At 45.3% G+C, this 20,694-nt stretch overlaps 1 long non-coding RNA gene across 1 annotated transcript in view; it reads right to left on the bottom strand.

The window, feature by feature from the left end:
- LOC147114021 (uncharacterized) overlaps nt 1-19,182 on the bottom strand; it is a 40,226-nt gene extending 21,044 nt beyond the window's left edge. Inside the window, exon 1 of the long non-coding RNA XR_015079336.1 lies at nt 18,900-19,182. This is a non-coding gene — a long non-coding RNA (uncharacterized LOC147114021). The remainder of the gene's footprint in view (nt 1-18,899) is intronic.
- Nucleotides 19,183-20,694: the final 1,512 nt, after the last annotated feature.

Genomic DNA, 20,694 nt, shown 5'->3' with positions numbered 1-20,694 from the left:
TACAGGCAGAGAGAGAATGGGTGACCGTCAGACAGAAGAGGAGGACCAGGCAGGTAGTGCAGGAGTCCCCTGAGCCCATCTTACTCACCAACCAGTATTGGGTGCTGAGTACTGGTGAGGGCGATGGTTACTCTGGGGAGTGCAGCCAGAGCCAAGTCCACAGCACCATGAAAGGCCCAGCTTCACAGGCAGGGGGGAAGAGGAGAGGGAGAGCAATAGTGATAGGGGATTCAATAGTTAGGGGAGTAGACAGGCATTTCTGCGGCTGCAGACGTGACGCCAGGATGGTATGTTGCCTCCCTGGTTCCAGGGTCAAGGATGTCACTGAACGGCTGCAGGGCATTCTGAGGGGGGAGGGTGAACAGCCAGAGGTCGTGGTCCATATCGGTACCAACGACATAGTTAGGAAGAGGGATGAGGTCCTGCAGGCAGAGTTTAGGGAGCCAGGAAAGAGTTTAAAAAGCAGGACCTCAAAGGTAGTAATCTACGGATTACTACCAGTGCCACGTGCTAGTGAGTACAGAAATAGGAAGATAGAACAGATGAATGCGTGGCTGGAGAGATGGTGTAGGAGGGAGGGCTTTAGATTCCTGAGGAATTAGAACTATTTCTGGGGGAGGTGGGACCTGTACAAGCCAGATGGGTTGCAGCTCAATGGGAACGGGACTAATATCCTCGCGGGAGGGTTTGCTAGTGCTGTTGGTGAGGGTTTAATCTAGCTTGGCAGGGGGATGGGAACCTAAGTATAGAGTCAATAGGGAGGGAATTGGAAAACAAAAATGTAGAAAGTAAATTGGAAGGACAGAGGAATCAAGGGCTAGATAGTAGTCAACAAGGAGGTTTGCCTGTACTAAATGGTGTATACTTCAATGCAAGGAGCAGAGCGAAAAAGGCAGATGAGCTGAGGGCACAGGTAGATACTTGGGACTATGATATTATAGCTATTACAGAGACGTGGCTGAAAGAGGGGCAGGTACGGCAGCTCAACATTCCTGGTTACCGGATTTTCAGACGGGATAGAGAGGGAGGTAAAAAGGGAGGGGGGGTCGCGGTATTGATTAAAGAAACAATTACAGCTGTGAGGAGGGATGATATGCTGGAGAAATCATCAAACGAGGCCATATGGGTTGAATTGAAAATAAAAAAGGGGCGATCACACTGCTGGGAGTGTACTACAGACCTCCAAACAGTGAGAGGGAGATAGAAGAACAAATATGTAGACAAATTTCTGAGAAGTGCAAAAACTATAGGGCAGGAATAGTAGGGGATTTCAACTACCCCAATACTAACTGGGATAAAATTAGTGTGAAGGATATAAAGGGTGCAGAATTCCTAAAATGCATCCAGGAGAACCTTTTTAGCCAGTACAGGAAACTCTCATTTAAACAGCACCTAAATATCCGGAATGCTCTATTAACCGGCAAAATTCATACTCCGAAAACACCTCAATAACCGGAAATGTTGCCGAGTCCGAGTCTCCCGCGGTGGCCAAGTTAGTCAGTGGGGGCAGTTCTCCAAACTGCCACTACTCGGCTTCTTGGCACTGTCAGAAGTCCGAACACCTCAATAACAGGAGTCCGACTCTTTGTTTGTTAAAAATAGCCTCGGTAGATAACCCTCTCCATCATCCGGAAATTTTAATCAACCGGCACCATCCCGGTCCCGTCGGTGCTGGATACGAAAGAGTTTCCTGTATGTAGCAAGCCCAACAAGGGAGGGGGAGGTTCTGGACTTAGTTTTAGGGAATGAAGCTGGGCAGGTAGAAGGCGTATCAGTGGGGGAGCATTTTGGTGCTAGTGACCATAATTCTGTTAGATTTAAGGTAGTTATGGAAAAGGACAAGGATGGACCAGGAATAAAAATTCTAAATTGGGGAAAAGCAAATTTTTGCCAAGCTCAGAGGGGATTTAGCCATAGTGAACTGGAAACTGCTACTTGAAGGTAAATCAGTGTTAGAACAGTGGGAGGCATTCAAGGAAGAGATCCGGAGGGTTCAGACCAAATATGTGTCCTTAAAGAAAAAAGGTGGGACTAACAAATCTAGAGCCCCCTGGATGTCTAGAGACATACAGGGTAGGATAAAGGAAAAAATGGGAGGCTTATGACAGATACCGAGGGCTAAATACTCCAGAATCTTTAGAGGATAACAGAAAGTGCAGGGGTGCAATTAAAAAGGATATTAGGAAAGCAAAGAGAGAGCATGAAAAATTCTTGGCACGTAAAATCAAGGAAAACCCAAAGATGTTTTATAAATATATTAAGAGTAAGAGGGAAAGGGTAGGATCTATTAGAGATCATGAGGGTAATCTGTGTGTGGAGGCGGGAGACATTGGTAGGGTTTTTAATGAATACTTTGCGTCTGTTTTCACAAAGGAGAGGGGCGAAGCAGACATTGCTATCAGAGGGGGAGGAGTGTGAAATATTAGATGAAATAAACATAGTGAGAGAGGAAGTATTAAGGGGTTTAGCAGCTTTAAAAGTGGATAAATCCCCAGGCCTGGATGAAATGTATCCCAGGCTGTTAAGCGAAGCAAAAGAGGAAATAGCAGAGGCCCTGACCATTATTTTTCAATCCTCTCTGGCTTCAGGTGTGGTGCCGGAGGACTGGAGGACTGCTAATGTGGTACCCTTGTTTAAAAAGGGAGAAAAGGATAGACCGAGTAATTACAGGCCAGTCAGCCTAACCTCGGTGGTGGGAAAATTATTGGAAAGAATTCTGAAGGACAGGATAAATCTTCATTTAGAAAGACAGGAACTAATCAAGGATAGTTAGCACGGATTTGTTAAGGGAAGGCCGTGTCTGACAAACTTGATTGAATTTTTTGAGGAGCTAACAAGGAGGGTAGATGAGGTTAGGGCATTTGATGTCGAGTATATAGACTTTAGCAAGGCTTTTGATAAGGTTCCACATGGCAGACTGGTCACAAAGTTAAAAGCCCATGGGATCCAGGGCAAAGTGTCAAGTTGGATTCAAAACTGGCTCAGAGACAGGAAGCAGAGGGTAATGGTTGATGGGTGTTTTTGTGACTGGAAAGCTGTTTCCAGTGGGGTTCCACAGGGCTCAGTACTTTGTGGTATATTTTTTGTTGCTTTTTGTGGTATATATCAATGATCTAGACTTGAATATAGGGGGTATGATTAAGAAGTTTGCAGATGATACTAAAATCGGCTGTGTGGTTGATACTGAAGAAGGAAGCTTTAGACTGCAGGAAGATATCAATAAATTGGTCAAGTGGGCAGAAAAGTGGCAAATGGAATTCAATCCGGAGAAGTGTGAGGTAATGCATTTGGGAAGAGCTAACAAGGAAAGGGAATACACATTAAATGGTAGGACACCGAGTAGTGTAGAGGAACAAAGGGACCTTGGAGTACATGTCCACAGATCCCTGAATGTAGCAGGCCAGGTAGATAAGGTGGTTAAGAAGGCATACGGAATGCTTGCCTTTATTAGCCGTGGCATAGAATACAAGAGCAGGGGGGTTATGCTTCAACTGTATAAAACACTCGTTAGGCCTCAGCTAGAGTACTGTGTGCAGTTCTGGTCACCACATTACAGGAAAGATGTGATTGCACTAGAGAGGGTACAGAGGAGATTTACAAGGATGTTGTCGGGAGTAGAAAATCTTAGCTATGAGGAAAGACTGGATAGGCTGGGTGTGTTTTCCTTGGAACAGAGGAGGCTGAGGGGAGACCTTATTGAGGTGTATAAAATTATGAGGGGCATAGATAAAGTGGATAGAAAGGACCTATTTACCTTAGCAGAGGGGTCAAAAACCAGGGGGCACAGATTTAAAGTAATTGGTGGAAGGTTTAGAGGGGATTTGAGGGGAAATTTCTTCACCCAGAGGGTTGTGGGGGTCTGGAACTCACTGCCTGAAAGGATGGTAGAGGCAGGAACCCTAACCACATTTAAAAAGTACTTGGATGTGCACTTGGGATGCTCTAACCTGCAGGGCTACGGACCAAGAGCTGGGAAGTGGAATTAGGCTGGATAGCTCTTTGTTGGCCGGCACGGACACGATGGGCTGAAATGGCCTCCTTCCGTGCTGTAACTTTCTGTGATTCTATGTGGCAGATGAAATTTAATGCAGGAAAGTGCAAAGTGATACATTTTGGTAGGAAGAAAGAGGAAAGGCAATATAAACTAAAGGGTACAATTCTAAAGGGGGTGCATGAGCAGAGAGACCTGGGGGTATATGTGCACAAATCGTTGAAGGTGGCAGGGCACGCTGAAAAAGCAGTTAAAAAAGCATAATGGATCCTGGGCTTCATAAATAGACGCACAGATTACAAAAGCAAGGAAGTTATGATGAACCTTTATAAAGCACTGGTTCGGCCTCAACTGGAGTATTGCGCCCAATTTTGGGCACCGCACTTTAGGAATGATGTGAAGGCCTTGGAGAGGGTGCAGAAAAGATTTACAAGAATGGTTCCAGGGATGATGGACTTCAGTTATGTGGATAGACTAGAGAAGCTGGGTTTGTTCTCCTTGGAGCAGAGACGTTTGAGAGGAGATTTGATAGAGGTGTTCAAAATCATGAGGGGTCTAGACAGAGTAGATAGAGAGAAACTGTTCCTATTGGCAGAAGGGTCAAGAGCCAGAGGACATAGATTTAAGGTGATTGGCAGAAGAACCAAAGGTGATATGAGGAAAAACTTTTTTTATGCAACGAGTGGTTAGGATCTGGAATTGTAGGCGTTCGCAAAATCCCCTCAACCCCGAAGCTGCTGGAGATATTCATCTACATCGTGGAAATTGTCTCTGGGTTGGACAATGTTTTAAAACGTGCCCAGAACTGCAAAAGGCTGCGTTGAGATGGACAACACCGGAATCGAGGAACTTCGTGGAAAAATTCGCACACTTTAAGACAGTACATTTTATGAATAAAATTGTTCCCTGGAGTTTGGTAAATTGCAAAGGGGTTTAAACTTGGCCGTCAGAAAAACATGGCCAAGTACAAAAAGGAAGCAGCTTGTACAGCTTGTAGTGTGTCTGTGAGAAAGACCTGCCAATCAAAGGGAGTTTCCCTTCTCTACAGAAGCAATCGATGTTTGTTTATTGACATAAGGGATTATCCACTTAGGTTGCGGATCCGGTGACCACAGGACAATGGGCTTCTGTTTGCCTAGCAATCCAACTCAATTCAGTACCCTTCACACGCAATGTGACACACCGAAACTCCGGGAAAGGAGTTTTGAAAGAGAACAGTTGGGAATGAATGGGTTTTTGAATCACCCATTACTCCCTTTTGTTAGCCCAGAAACTCCAGATGTGGGCAGGACAAACCACTCCAAGCCCATTTGAGTCAGACAATCATGGCCTTTCTTTAATGTATTCGAAACTTTTCGGCGCGAATTTTGCACACAGACCCTTTCAGCGCCAAACAGCAGGAGCTCGCAGGATATAAAGATAGCTCCTGAGAAGCTATCTCTCTCTCTTATTTTCCTTGGCCCACAGGTGAGCAGGTTTCTGATTCCTCAGCAAGGCAATCTAGTAAGGAGTTAAAGGGGGGGGATTGTAAAGGGGAGGGGGCGACTCAAGAGTTGCGTGGGTGAGTTCGGGGAAGGGAGGAGCTCACCGGGGGCCCACGGGAAAAGTTAGAGTGTAAGTGTGGCTGGGGAGGATGAGTGGGTGGCCGGATCTGGGATCCAAGTTTGAGTGTGGGGCCAGGGAGAGCCGCCACACAGGCACCCATCATTTTCTGCAGCCAGTCAAGGGAAGACGGGAGGGGGAGGGACTGGGAGTCACGATCCCATACTCCCCAGTCTCGGTCTGTGCCAAGGTCATTTAAACATGAGGTGTACCCCGCCTCCACAAAGGGACAAGGGAACAGCTCGGGGCTGGTGGAGCAGACTGTTCTGTAAAACCCATTCTTCTGTTTTTAAAAGGTTTAAGACCATTAAAGTGGGGGGGGGGTGGGGGTGGAAGGAACATTTACTGCCTGGGTGGGAGGAGCAATACCCACTCGAATTTCATGACCCATCATTGGCACGTGATGGTCGGGGTTTATTTCAGCATTTTGTTTCACATGTTTAATAGAGATTTTTTTTGTATTTTGTTTTACAGTTCCAAGCTGTGCAGAGGCGTAGGACCCTCTCCTTGCTTGGGATCATTTTGATTACATTGTATAACCAAGATTGCAACATTTTGTAATATGTTATAATGTAACAAGTGGTGCAGGGGTATGAGACCCCTTGTTGTAACATTTTGAAGTCGATGTATCTGTAGATGCCTACCATACCACGGTTTTTCTCGAATTTGAGGGGAATAGATGAGTCGGGGGATCAGTGGTAGGTAGCTATAGGTAAATACAGGGGATGGTTGTTTGTCGGGGGTCAGAAAGTTTTGCTCACTTTCTTCAAATGGATACTACAAGCAAGTTGGAAGTATCCAAAGGTGGAATGTAGATCGCAAAATCCCCTCAACCACGAAGCTACTGGAGATATTAATCTACATCGTGGAAATTGTCCCTGGGTTGGACAATGTTTTAAAATGTGCCCAGAACCGCAAAAGGCTGCTTTGAGATGGACAACACCGGAATCGAGGAACTTCGTGGAAAAATTTGCACACTTTAAGACAGTACATTTTATTAATAAAATTGTTCCCTGGAGTTTGGTAAATTGCAAAGGGGTTTAAACTTGGCCGTCAGAAAAACATGGCCAAGTACAGAAAGGAAGCAGCTTGTACAGCTTGTAGTGTGTCTGTGAGAAAGACCTGCCAATCAAAGGGAGTTTCCCTTCTCTACAGAAGCAATCGATGTTTGTTTATTGACATAAGGGATTATCCACTTAGGTTGCAGTTATGGTGACCACAGGACAATGGGCTTCTGTTTGCCTAGCAATCCAACTCCATTCAGTACCCTTCACACACAATGAGACACACCAAAACTCCGGAAAAGGACTTTTGAAAGAGAACAGTTGGGAATGAATGGGTTTTTGAATCACCCATTACTCCCTTTTGTTAGCCCAGAAACTTTGGATGTGGGCGGGACAAACCACTCCAAGCCCATTTGAGTCAGCCAATCATGGCCTTTCTTTTGTGTATTCGAACCTTTTCGGCGCGAATTTTGCACACAGACCCTTTCAGCACCAAACAGCAGGAGCTCGCAGGATATAAAGATAGCTCCTGAGAAGCTATCTCTCTCTCTTATTTTCCTTGTAAGAAATCACACTGATGAAGGAGCAGTGCTCCGAAAGCTTGTGATTTCAAATAAAGCTGTTGGACTATAACCTGGTGTTGTGTGATTTCTTACATTTGTCCACCCCAGTCCAACACCGGCATCTCCACACCATGGTTATTTTCCTTGGACCACAGGTGAGCAGGTTTCTGACTCCTCAGCAAGGCAATCTAGTAAGGAGTTAAAGGGGGGGGGGTGCTAATTTAAGTGAAATTGCTAAGATTATTTAATTAACATTGTAGCCCTTTATCCCTCGTTTTGCCATCTGTCTTCCCCCATTTAAGCAATTGTACAGTGATTACTAAAATCGTGTGGTGTAGTTTTCTTTAGTTTAATAAAAGTCGATTTTCTCACATCCAGACCAGTTGTCCGTTTTAATATATCATTAATTATAAGTCCTCCAGTCAGAACTGGAAGGGTGGGTTTAGCGATTTGAAACCGCTGTTTGGGATTGGTCAGAGTGTAGTAGCAAAAGGCTGCCTGACCAGGTGAATTACCGTAAACCAGGTAAAGGAAGGTAAATTACCGTAAACCCCGAAAAGGATGCCCCCTACAAATTGGCGACCGCGGCAAGACTGGAGGCAGTTTTTGATATGATGAGTGGTCTGGATCTGGAGAAAGCATCAGCTTTTGCGTTTCTTGCTTTCAGTTTGTGGGTAGCCCTGCAGATGTTAGCGGCAGCATGTAAGCGGACCTATTGTTGCATAGGTGGCTGGGTTAAGAAGGGTGAGATGAGAAAGCAGGAGCAGGTGACAGAGGCCAAGAATCAGGAGTCAGAGTTGGAAAAATGCCAGGCAGAGATAGAGCGCCTTGTGCAGGAAGCCGCTGAGGCCAGAGATAGCGAGATGAGACTACGGGAAGAGAATGTCCGCCTCATCTCAGAAGTTACAGCAGCTTATAAGCTGGCCTGCGACTAAAGGTTTTAGTGAAGCAGATCATGGCCCCTGTAGGGCAGAGATAGAAAGCCTTAACATGGCTTTAAAAGGAGCAAGGGGGATGATTTACCTGATCGGCCCGAAGGCAGGTCAGCCGGATTTTACCAGCAGCCCAAATCAAACCGCCCCACAGGCAACACCCAGGGAAAGGCTGGCTAGGGAATTAGAGATCCCAAGGCAGCAGCCCACAGCTCTGGGTTTTGAGGAGCTCTGGCAGCAAGAAGGGGTGGACAATGGGGTGGTAGTCGAATGCCAGCAGGTTCCGCTAGGCAGGCGAGGACCAGGACCAGTGTACCCCCTCCGACAACGGAGGTACGGTCCGCCCGTGAGCGATAATAACCCAGGGGCTGTTCAGCATACCTACCTGGGACCCTATGATACCCAACAGCTCAGAGGCCTGGTGAAACATATTCCCATGCTCTCTGAAAAGGGAGACCCCTCAATGCACTTCTAACAAGTAGAACAGGCAGCTGGTGTTAACAGCTGTGATGATGAAGAGAAAGCCAAAATGTTGCTTTTCTCTGTGGATAGCAAGCTCTATCAGACCCTTTCAGATGAGGCGAAGAGAGGGCAGAAGGGTTTTGAGGACCTGAAGGAGGAAATACTGGAAGCCATGGGTGCGAACGACGGCAATCCGTCCGATCGCGTAGGGAAAACCCTGCAGAAGGAAGGGGAGACCCCACAGGCATTTGCAGACAGGATGTGGCCAGTCTACAACAGCGCGTGTACAGGGGGACAAAATAGGGCACACCTGAATGAGAGGCAGCAGACCCAATGGCTTCGTTGCCTGGTGTCCAATTGCCTACCCCAGATAAAAGTAAAAGCTGATACTTGGTTTGACCACCGAGACCCCCTAGTAACCGAAGAGACTGTAATCCGGCAGCTCACGGTAGCATATAGGAACGGGAGGAATAGTGAGACCCCCCAGCAAAAGGGTAAAGTCCACGAGGTTAAACCTAGGGCTCAATATAAGAAAGAGTGGCGCCAGGAGGGGAGCCGTCCCTCACAGAACAAGGTCACTTGTTACAAGTGCGGGGAGGAGGGCCACTGGCGCAGGGATTGTAAAAAGCATGGGAGAGACAATAAAGCCGGGACCTCCGCAGCCCCAACTCAAAGGGTAGAGACAGGAACTTCCCCCGCCTCAGTCGAGTCGCTACTGGAGGCAATGCGGTCTCTCGTGACCAACCAGGGAAAGGTAGCAGCCATCAGTGGTGCTGCAGCCCCCTCGCCCACCTCTGCCTCCCCACAATGACTGGCCGGTAGGCTGGCCAAGGAGGGTGCACGTGCAGGCACTTTCTGGGACCCATATGTGTCCGGGCCAGTGGCAGCGATTACAGGCAGGGATGGGACACAGGGAAAATCAGGAAAATTGTATAAATCTGACAAGACAAGTTCAAGTTCACAGCCTGTAAAGACAGGCGCTGTGGCTTGTTTCCAGGGAAATGTTGTCCAGCCCACAAATTGGGACACTTCCCCTGCCCCAGTGGGACCTAAGTTTTGGTCAAAGTTTAAATTTGAACAAGTTATGTGGCTCAGAAACAGAGAAACAGCAACCTGAGGTTAGAAATCTGCAGGCTGCTGCAAATCCATTCACAGAGACTGCTCGCGCAGGCGCGGTTCCCCAGCCCGTGACCCAAGCGGCTCCTTTTCAGTTTTCCCATGCAGGTGCAGTCACGTGCCTGAGGGGAGAGATTTCCCAACACCGGGTTCGCGCAGGCACAGCCGCGGACTCGGAACCCCCAGCGACTCCTTTTCTCCGTGAGGCCGAGCGCGCAGGCGCAGTCGGCCGTTTAAAGGTCCCTGTTTCCCAATCTATACGCGCAGGCACAGTAACTTGCTTGGAAGACCCAGCGGTTCTTCCTACCCTTTTCAGCCAAATCGAACGCGTAGGCGCAGTTGCCTGCGGGACCACAGCGGCTCTTTCTCAGTTTTCTCACGCAGGCGCAGCCGCCTGTTTGAAGACAGAGGCTTCACAGCCTCTGTCGCGGGACTCCGGGGAGGAGATTCACGCAGGCGCAGTTGCCTGCAGGACCACAGCAGCTCTTTCTCAGTTTTCTCACGCAGGCGCAGCCGCCTGTTTGGATACAGAGGTTTCACAGCCTCTGCCGGGGGACTCCGGGGAGGAGAATCGTGCAGGTGCAGTCACCTGCTTGAAGGAACAAGCTTCCCAGCCTGCTTCTAGAGTGGTCCCCCCCATGATGCGGGACCCTGGGGTGGCAGGGATAGCAATTCCTCTTGCAGGGGAGCTGGTACCAGGTTTTGGACCTGGAGAGGAAGTTTTTCAGCCATCAGCAGCGGGTGGTGAGGCAATATCTGCCCCCAGCACAGGAGTGGGTAGGGAAAGGGAGACAAACCCAGAGTACCAGCAGGCTGCCAGGTATATTATACTGTCCGGGCTGTTTGTACCAGGGGGAGAAGGTTCCCAGCCAGCTAGGGCTGTGACCCAGGCTCAGGGTCCACCAGCCAAAGATTCCCCCACAGAGACGCCCCTCAGAAGATCTCAGCGGGTCCGCAAGCCCAAGAAAAGATGGTCACCAGAGTACCTGCCACAGAGAGCGTTCTCCCGAGCCCGGGAGGAAACCAAACACAGGGGTCCCCAATCAGCAGCCATAAGCTGCAAGGGACCAGAAGCAGAAGGCAGTCCAGCTTCGCTGCAGGCAGCAGTAATCTGCGACAGTGCCAGAGATTAGCCTGGCTGTCCGGAGACGGGCGGCATTTGTATTATAGCTTTGGTTTGATTATCATTTTGAATATAGCGTGCTTTTAAGGTGAATTTTAAGTTTAGAATTAACATTTTGTAGTTTTGAGTTTAAGTTTAAAGTTTAAGTTTACAAGTGTGCCAAATGCTTTTATTTTGGTCCGAGGTTGAGGGACCCGACCATGTCTCCACCTAAGGCAGCAGGTCAGTGAGAGACCAGGCTGCACATCCTTTTAAGTTTTTACAGGAGAATGGACCAAGGAGCAGCCCTGCTCACCCAGCCTGAGCTGGACATCGAATGAAGATATGGATACAGAATGTTGGGGATCACCTCGCCACTGGACGAATCCAGGAGGAGACCCCGCAGCGACCTTCGGGAGAAACCGGACAGGGTCCGGAGGAACTTGCCTACTCCTCCTACGCGGAAGAGATGGCCCCAGCTGGGTGGGGCACAGCCCCCAACCCAGCACTATCCTGACCGAATTTCACTTGCAGGAGACCTCGCTGTTGAGGAGTCATGGTGGGGAAGCGCGGGCGCCTTGTCAGATAGGGATGCATTCTCCGGGAGTGGGTGGTGACGGCCCGGGAAAGATTGTAAAGGGGAGGGGGCAACCCAAGAGTTGCATGGGTGAGTTCGGGGAAGGGAGGAACTCACCGGGGGCCCACGGAAAAAGTTAGAGAGTAAGTGTGGCTGGGGAGGATGAGTGGGTGGCCGGATCTGGGATCCAAGTTTGAGTGTGGGGCCAGGGAGAGCCGCCACACAGGCACCCATCATTTTCTGCAGCCAGTCGAGGGAAGACGGGAGGGGGAGGGACTGGGAGTCGCGATCCCATACTCCCCGGTCTCGGTCTGTGCCAAGGTAATTCAAACATGAGGTGTACCCCGCCTCCACAAAGGGACAAGGGAACAGCTCGGGGCTGGTGGAGCAGACTGTTCTGTAAAATCCATTCTTCTGTTTTTAAAAGGTTTAAGACCATTAAAGGGGGGGTGGGGGTGGAAGGAACATTTACTGCCTGGGTGGGAGGAGCAATACCCACTCGAATTTCATGACCCATCATTGGCACGTGATGGTCGGGGTTTATTTCAGCATTTTGTTTCACATGTTTAATAGAGATTTTTTTTGTATTTTGTTTTACAGTTCCAAGCTGTGCAGAGGCGTAGGACCCTCTCCTTGCTTGGGATCATTTTGATTACATTGTATAACCAAGATTGCAACATTTTGTAATATGTTATAATGTAACAAGTGGTGCAGGGGTATGAGACCCCTTGTTGTAATATTTTGTAGTCGATGTATCTATAGATGCCTACCATACCACGGTTTTTCTCGAATTTGAGGGGAATAGATGAGTCAGGGGATCAGTGGTAGGTAGCTATAGGTAAATACAGGGGATGGTTCTTTGTCAGGGGTCAGAAAGTTTTGCTCACTTTCTTCAAATGGATACTACAAGCAAGTTGGAAGTATCCAAAGGGTGGAATGTAGGGGTTTGCAAAATCCCCTCAACCCCGAAGCTATAGGAGATATTAATCTACATCGTGGAAATTGTCTCTGGGTTGGACAATGTTTTAAAATGTGCCCAGAACCGCAAAAGGCTGCATTGAGATGGACAACACCGGAATCGAGGAACTTCGTGGAAAAACTTGCACACTTTAAGACAGTACATTTTATTAATAAAATTGTTCCCTGGAGTTTGGTAAATTGCAAAGGGGTTTAAACTTGGCCGTCAGAAAAGCATGGCCAAGTACAGAAAGGAAGAAGCTTGTATAGCTTTTAGTGTGTCTGTGAGAAAGACCTGCCAATCAAAGGGAGTTTCCCTTCTCTACAGAAGCAATCGATGTTTGTTTATTGACATAAGGGATTATCCACTTAGGTTGCGGTTATGGTGACCACAGGACAATAGGCTTCTGTTTGCCTAGCAATCCAACTCCATTCAGTACCCATCACACACAATGAGACACACCAAAACTCCGGAAAAGGACTTTTGAAAGAGAACAGTTGGGAATGAATGGGTTTTTGAATCACCCATTACTCCCTTTTGTTAGCCCAGAAACTTTGGATGTGGGCGGGACAAACCACTCCAAGCCCATTTGAGTCAGCCAATCATGGCCTTTCTTTTGTGTATTCGAACCTTTTCGGCGTGAATTTTGCACACAGACCCTTTCAGCACCAAACAGCAGGAGCTCGCAGGATATAAAGATAGCTCCTGAGAAGCTATCTCTCTCTCTTGTTTTCCTTGTAAGAAATCACACTGACGAAGGAGCAGTGCTCCGAAAGCTTGTGATTTCAAATAAAGCTGTTGGACTATAACCTGGTGTTGTGTGATTTCTTACATTTGTCCACCCCAGTCCAACACCGGCAACTCCACACCATGGTTATTTTCCTTGGACCACAGGTGAGCAGGTTTCTGACTCCTCAGCAAGGCAATCTAGTAAGGAGTTAAAGGGGGGGGGTGCTAATTTAAGGGAAATTGCTAAGATTGTTTAATTAACATTGTAGCCATTTATCCCTCGTTTTGCCATCTGTCTTCCTCCCATTTAAGCAATTGTACAGTGATTACTAAAATCGTGTGGTTTAGTTTTCTTTAGTTTAATAAAAGTTGATTTTCTCACATCCAGACCAGTTGTCCATTTTAATATATCATTAATTATAAGTCCTCCAGTCAGAACTGGAAGGGTGGGTTTAGCGATTCAAAACCGCTGTTTGGGATTGGTCAGAGTGTAGTAGCAAAAGGCTGCCTGACCAGGTGAATTACCGTAAACCAGGTAAAGGAAGGTAAATTACCGTAAACCCCGAAAAGGATGCCCCCCTACAGAATGTACTGCTTGAAAGGGCGATGGAGGCAAATTTAATGGTGGCTTTCAAAAGGGAATTGGATATGTACCTGAAGGAAAAATATTTGCAGGGCTACGGGGAAAGGGCGGGGGAGTGGGACTAGCTGAAGTGCTCTTGCAGAGAGCTTGCGTAGGCTCAATGGGCTGAATGGCAGCCTCCTGTGCTGTAACCATTCTATGATTCTATAAAAAGTTAGAGAGTAGTTTCATTCTGGTGAAAGTCATTGACCTGAAACTCTACTCAGATGCTGCCTGACTTGCTGAGTATTTCCAGCATTTTCTGTTTTTATTTCAGATTTCCAACATCTGCAGTATTTTGCGTTTTTGTTGGGAGTAGTTTTAATTGTTTTGAGAAAGCAGGCACTTCTACACATACTCTCAAATCATTTGAAATTTAACAGCCAAGAGTTATGAAAATTCTATTAGGAGCCAAATAGCGTAAATGAGGCTTAGCATGGCTAGTACTGCATGCTAAGACTTATTTCATGTAGCATAACGAGAAATATAGGCAGGCTAAGAAATGTGGCAGGCCTGACAAGGCTGTATTACAAGGTACACCTGGACTAACTTGAATAGTGAAAACACTTTATGGCTGAATGCCTGAACTCTTGCCATTTCTTTCTGCTAGATTCCTCAATTCCTATTGTGTAGCTTCAGAGATGAGATGAATATGGCAGCATAGGTTATGGATTGGGAACCCAATCACGATTGCTTTTTTCCAAATAATTTGTAGCAGCAATTATTAACAATGGCCCAGAAATTCGGGTCTCCACGGGTGAGTACGCACGGGGTACTCACCGGTAGGCCCGATGGAAGTGCCAGTTTCAGAGGTCGAACGCGTGCACGGGGGAGGCTACGCGTGCGCATGGAACTTCGTTTTTTTTTACAGGTTTTCCCGTGAGGGTAAGTCTGCAGAATTTAGAAATGTAAAAAGCAGGCGTAAGGCCTGCTTTTTACAAGGTAAGTGGTGAATTAATTAAAATTAAAACATTTTTTCCACAGGTTTATTATTTTTAAATACTTTAAAGCAAGGTAAGTTTATTTTTAGCCCCGTTAGAATATAAAATTATTTTTTTCAAAGTTTTAAATTATTGTTTAAAATAGTTATTTCATGTAATTTATAGTTTATTTAAAAAATGTGATTTAAAAAAAAAAATATTTGAAGGTTTAGTGCTATTTTGGGGCCGTAGTATTTATAAGTCTTGACAGGTCTTCCTGTCAGACTTATGAATGGAGCATTCCCTGCTCCGATTAGCTGCCCATGGCCCACGTGATCCCAGGGGATGCATTGAACTAACTGCGCCCCTGGGATACGCAAGCACTGCGCTCCGGCAGCTGGACCAGGCCCCGGATCGGAAATCCACGGGGCCCTACAGCTCAACTGCCGGTGCACAAGGTAAGTGCAGGTCGGGGGCTTGCACCCGCAGGAAGCCCCTGACCCGAATTTCTGGGCCATTAATTTAATTGAATTGATAGTAGTGGTAATGACCCACTTTAATAATGCACTTTGATAGTGTATTATTATTTTTTTCCAACATGGAGGCTAGGCTGTCCAACAAGACTGAAGCTGACATGGAAACACAGCCAACCCTGATCCGACTATCATGGATATGTACTCGTGCACTTTACAGGACGGGTCCCTGGACAAGACCAGGCTTCTTTTTCCTCAACTACGAAATAGACTTAAGCAGTTGGGGCTTTTTTCCAGTAGACTGGGAAAGGTCAAGGAGTGGCCTGATAAAGGTTGTCATGGTTACGAAGGGTTATGTTAAGGTAAATAGTGATAGTTAGTGAGGTGGTAACTAGAGGGCACAAATGTAAAATAAAGATAACCACAAAAAGGGAGGATAAAAAAAAGTTCTTTAGTTGGTTAGAAATTTGTTTGCCACACAGCAGAGTTCATAAATTCTTTTTGCTTGCAACATTATATAAATAGTGTGGGACCAAGCAGGAGAGTTGGATTCAATAAGTGGCTCATATAGAGAAAGATTCCAGCACAAACATGACGTGTCGAATGACTGGTTTCTGTGCTGTAACATTCTTTGATTGAATGCTTTGTGAATATGCTCGAGTGCACATGTGCAGAACTCTGCCTTCCCCATTTCACAGTGATGTGCAGCAGCAGTGTAACTGCAGCAATCAATTCACATCATTGCTCAAGTGCTGTCAGTACTGCATCAGTAGGCACGATAAACAGAAGCAGTTCCATTTGTCATGGCTGCCGATGCTTTGGAGTCTGCACAGTTTGCAGTGGGGGCTAGATTCTGGAGCTCGAGTGTCACACAAATTATATTCCTGGCCTGTATGGGCAGTAATCAGCCTGCCCATGTGCAATAAAAATAGGAGCCAGTGTTAGCCAGCACCAGAAATAACAGCTTTTAATAGTTGCTGCCGATGGTCATGAGAAAAAAAAATCAGCTCCACACTGCCAGAGGCACTAGTGTTGCTGTATTTACTTCACATCTCCTACAAAAGCAGGCTAACACAATCGGCAGCACTGTAAGGCAGACAGAGCATTAACAAGCTAAACCTTTGCATGCCTAAACTGGGAATTAACTGCTATGTCATTAATGCATTTACATGTTAATGGGCCCTGCCCCAATATTGAAACTGTTCTTGCATGTTAATTGGCCCTGCCCCAATATTGAAACTGTTCTTGCATGTTAATTGGCCCTGCCCCATTGTTGAAACTGTTCCTACATGTTAATGGGCCCTACCCCATTATTGAAACTGTTACTACATGTTAATGAGCCCTGCCCCAATATTGAAACTGTTCCTACATGTTAATGGGCCCTGCCCCATTGTTGAAACTGTTCCTACATGTTAATGGGCCCTGCCCCATTATTGAAACTGTTCCTACATGTTAATGGACCCTGCCCCAATATTGAAACTGTTACTACATGTTAATGGGCCCTGCCCCATTATTGAAACTGTTCCTACATGTTAATGGACCCTGCCCTATTGTTCAAACTATTCCTACATGTTAATGGGCCCTGCCCCATGTTGTTGTAGCCGTTTTGAAACACACTTCTTTCTATACACTGGCAACAGTCCTTACAGGTTTTATCAAAGTAAAAATTGTGGTACCCAGCTTTATAAAATCTGGTGGATTGGTAAAAGGGAGATCATAGGAATTATACTAATCAGATGCCATTTGCTTAAGGAAAGTACTTTAATTAGAAAATTTGCTATCCCCAAACGCAAAAGTTATAGTTCTATCTTTATGAAACATTGTGTAACCATTATGCTGAAGGAAAGCAGATGTTTATGAAGAACGTTAATATATATATTAAGTTATATATGTCAATTAGATTAATAAAGTAGACTTTCCTCTGCAATTCTAGTACCATTAAGGTCTCTTACACAAACAGTGCTGTAGCTTTTTGTTTCCAGTATTTTTAGTTCTTTCAAAATATAGCTTAGTGCTTTTATAAATACATGCGATTGATTGATTAAGGTAGTGACAGACTGCACTGTGATTTACAGAACTGTCTGTTAGTATGAAAAGTTACTTCATTGTGGAATAATCATAGCAGTCAGTCATTTTCATTTTTTGCGTGATCACAAACACTGCAGTCAATACCACAGTTCAATCTACTTCCACAATGAGATGAAAATGAAACTGCTACTTTCACGATAAAGCCAAGTTCCCAAATTATTCACATGCAATGCCACGACTGCTTATGTCAAAACACATTTCCTAGTTGGAAAAGGTATTGGTTGCACTAAATTTATATAGTAATTTATTTGTGCCATGCTTTATGTAAACAGGGTGTAATTCCTCCTTCAGTCCAACACTGAAACTGATTCTGGCTTGAGAACATTATATTTGGACAAACTATGAAATATTATCTCTTTCTAGGACTTCCTTAACAGGGCATTGTATGACAATTTATAGTAAATACATATTTCTTTGGGTGTGATAATACTGCAAGTTTACCATCAATATGAAGCAGTTTCAAATTTGAGCAAAGGGCTATCAGGCCCCTGGTGAAAGCAGTTTCATACCTTGGGTTTGACATGACATTGAGTAAAACTTCAGTGTACTGGCAAACCTGATTTAAATATTGCACAGGGAATCTTTTGGAGGCAGTGTGTGTGTGTGTGTGTGTGTGTGTGTGCGTGTATGTGTGCTGGGGGGGGGGGGTGGGAGGGAAGAGGGAAAAAAAAGGACCAGTAGGGAATTACTTTTAAAAATATATGTCAGTTCAGCAACTGCTTCAGTCGCACAGTGTAACTAAGGTGCTGAGGTGCTCCAGTCCCATTATGGCGGGGGGGGGGGGCGCAATTAAAATAAAATGTGGGGCTATAACTAGCCTTACTGTGTGCCTAATGATATGGGGAATCCGCAAGCACATTAAAATTTAATGGCCAGGAAGCGAGCTCTGAATGTGCCCGTAAGCAGGTGGGCACAGATCTGCCAAGTAGGAAAATTCCAATCAGAGTAAAATTAATCCAAGTCTGCTTACTATGAAATAGTATATCGACAAAACTTGTTGCAAACAAAATCATTTTAAAATAGTGTATTTCATTCCATGAAGAATGGTAAAGTCCTCAATAGCCAAGATTAAATGATTCAACTTCCTTGTAACTACAGTCCCTGGGATACCAAAGTATACAGCAGTACGAATTTTCATCAGCAATCAAACAACTACTTTGCTATTGCTATTGCAATCAGGTGCACATAAGATGCACATAAATCAACCTAGAGCATTGAATTTATGAAAAACACACATCTTCAGAATTGGATTGTGCACAACATGGCCCTAGTGGCACATGCTACTAAACATTACCAAACAGCAGTAAGTAGTAAATGACAGAACTGTCAAAAGCCAGCAAATACATTACTTCATAATTCCCAATTCTGCAAAAAACAGCCTTTACAATTTGTAGTTCAAGTGTAGGCTTTTAATGTATCAATGTATTTCTCACAAATATAAAGGTACTGGAAATGTGAATCAGAAAAAAATTGAAATCTATTCTAAAATAATATAGGTCAAGTACAATTGTGAGGGAACACTGATTAAAACAACAAAGGCTGTAAAATACATTGCAACAGCAAACAGTTTGAAGTGTATGATTTTTTATTAGGTAAATACATCCAGACAAGCCATATCTCATATTGCATTTGAAATCATATTCCTGTTAGTATTTTTTTTGGTTTTATGTCATTGAAAATACTGTGCAAAAAATAACCTTTTATTTTACAGGCATATCCACAATACTAGATAACTATGTTTAGCTTATCAGACTACCTACCTCAAATGGTGGAGTGCAAGTCTTCATCAAAAGCATGGAGCTGATTTTTTTTGAGAAACGAAGCTATTCTTGTAAACGCAGCTTTCTTCTCCAAATGGAAACTGCTGCACTGCAGGCTCTGCTGCTCCACACAGAGGTCAAGTTACAATCTTCCAACTGCAATAAGAATCTCAGAATTACTCTACAAATTCTCAGACATCCTCTAAATGCTCTTACAAATCCATTCAGTAACAGAACAAAATGAAACCATTTCCACAACTGGTACATGTGTCATTTGAGTAGCAAAACCAGGCAAACCATGAGCTTAATTTTTTTTTTAATATGCCAACAGTTCAAGTCCCTGTTGATTGTTAACATTACCACAGTGATGTCTGGGAGCCAGAATGGGAGAACCTGATAAAGATATTTTCAAAATAAATGTTCTAAGATCATATGCATTGAAGAGTTTTTTTGCATTTTGACATCATATTAATCTGAATCCTAATTCCACACGAAGTACTGATTCTTTAATATTTGCCACAATATAAACATTATTTTACATAACCACAGGTGTTTGGTCTAACCAAAGCTTTGGATAAAAAAACAAAGCAAATGTGGATTTTGATTTAAAAAAATCAGTGAATATTTTTCCTCATACCAACATGACATAGCTTAAACATACATGCCAAAAACAATTTTTTAAATCATTAATATCCTACTTATACTTATCCAATTATTAGAGTTGAATTCACAACTTTTGAGGAACAACCTTTCCCTTTAGCCAGGAATCTTTGTGACTATTTCACGAGATCATCAAGCAGGAGAACTGGATCCAGAAATTAATAAATCAGAACACAGATATGTAAAGTATTATGTCTGGTCAGGTCCATTAGTTATAGAAATCTTATATCCCATGGAAAGGCGAACCTGAAGAAGAACACCGCCTCCATGAAAAATGAGCTAGTTGGCCATCTCAGAGACTCCCCTAACGGTATAAACAAGCGCCTCATGACTCTTCGGCTCACCCTAGTCCAGAACCAGTGTGCTACGGTCATCAGTGCGTACGCCCCAACAATGGAAGCCTCAGACGAGACCAAAGAGGAATTCTACTCCAGCCTCGAACAATCCCTGTCCCGAGTCCCAATGGGCGACAAGCTGATCCTCCTTGGCCACTTTAACACCAGAGTTGGAAAGGACACAGACCTCTGGGGAGGTGTGATCGGCAGAGAGGGGGTAGGGAAAGCCAACCCCAACGGTACCCTCCCCCTGACGAAATGCTTAGAACATGGCTTTGTCATAACCAACACCTTGTTCTGGCAGAGAGACAAGTACAAGGCTTCATGGCAGCACCCTCACTCCAAGCACTGGCATCTGCTGGAATACGTCATCGTCCGAGCAAGGGACTGCAAGGACATCCGCATCACCCGCATCATGACAGCTGACGACTGCTGGACAGACCACCGCCTAATCCGCTCTGTCATCTCCATCAATGTAGCCCCAAAACAGGGGCAGCAACAGAAACAAGGCCGCAGGAAAATCAACGCTGGAGCACTCAAAGACCCTGCTAAGAAAGCCCTATTCAGCCTGCGCCTCACAACCAACCTGATGACTCCCAGTGATGCAGAGACACAGAGTGTCCACAGCACCTGGGCTGCACTCAAGGCCTCCATAATCAGCACCTGTGAAGAGACGCCCGGTCACTCGACCAGGAAACACCAAGACTGGTTCGACGAGAACGACCAGGAGCTAATAAGCCGCAAGCGCAAGGCATTCCTGATCTGGAAACAGCAGCACAACTCGAGAGCAAGAAAGCAGC

The sequence above is a fragment of the Somniosus microcephalus genome, chromosome 8 (assembly GCF_052327205.1).
Source record: "Somniosus microcephalus isolate GS21.2 chromosome 8, FLI_Smic_1.0, whole genome shotgun sequence".
Lineage (NCBI taxonomy): Eukaryota > Metazoa > Chordata > Chondrichthyes > Squaliformes > Somniosidae > Somniosus > Somniosus microcephalus.
This window is presented reverse-complemented; position numbering and strand designations above follow the sequence as displayed.